We start from the raw sequence: 1,068 nt of genomic DNA, 5'->3' as shown, positions 1-1,068 counted from the left end.
CGGAAGCAAGCGTCTCCACACTCATGTACCTAGACGGCTAGTTGATGCATTTGCCCACCGGGGAGGGTGCATTGGCCGACATCTCGGTGGCTATGAGAGTGTTGGTGGACGTGGAGTTCGGGGTGGACTGGGACGGGTCTGCCCTCGCTCCCACACAGAGACTTTATTGGCTCGGGATTGAGTGGGACACAGTCGGCGCTCTTCGGGTGCTCCACTGCGACAAGAGAGCGTGCTTCTCCCACACGTTCTCCCGCCTTTGGTGGTGGTGGTGGGGGGGGGGGTTGCCTCAACTTCGCGACCCCGGCCCTTCCACTGAGCCGCTTGGGGCGCCGACGGCTGGTACGGGAGGTCGACAGGAGCATACCGCTCCTCCCGCGCGACCTGCCCGGGCCGGTACCCTCAGCACTCCACAGCTTGTTGCGTCCCTGGCTTCGGTCGGGGGCCCTACGCCGGTCGGTCCCATAGTCCCCGCCCCCACCTCGAATGGCAGGAGCGGCGGACGCCTCGGACATGGGTTGGGGCTTCCAGTCGAGCTGGATACATCAAGCTTGCCGGGGATGGTCGGAAGATAGAAGGTCGCTACACTTCAACCTTCGGGAGCTGATAGTGGTGAAAGAATGACTCGAGCGACACCCCGAATTCTCCTGCATGAGCGTCCGTTTGGACATAGACAATGTGACGCCAGTACAGTGCGTGCAGAGGCAAGCTACGGCCCGATCAGGTCCACTCCTAGTCCTGTCGGAAGACATCTTCGCCGAGGCATCACGCAGGGCCATATCACTCTCGGCGAAGTATGTTCCGGGCCGGGAGAACGACTGGGCGGACGCTCTATCCAGGTTTCAGGAGACCTCCGCGGTGTGGCAACTACGCCCACAAGTGTTCGAGTCGCTCTCCCTCCGCTACGGCACCCCAGAGGTGGACCTGTTTGCCTCCCCAAACACGAGCCAGGTCCCCCTCTACCTCACCTACATCCAAAGGACACGCACAGGAGGCCCAGACGCCTTCACGGAGGACTGGAACAGCTGGAAGTACGTATACATTTTCCTCCTCCAGCGACTCCGGTCCTCC

The sequence above is a fragment of the Oratosquilla oratoria genome, chromosome 41 (genome assembly GCF_046742065.1).
Source record: "Oratosquilla oratoria isolate Oo_2021 chromosome 41, ASM4674206v1, whole genome shotgun sequence".
NCBI lineage: Eukaryota > Metazoa > Arthropoda > Malacostraca > Stomatopoda > Squillidae > Oratosquilla > Oratosquilla oratoria.
The sequence above is the reverse complement of the archived record's forward strand: the minus strand, read 5'-3'. Positions refer to the sequence as shown.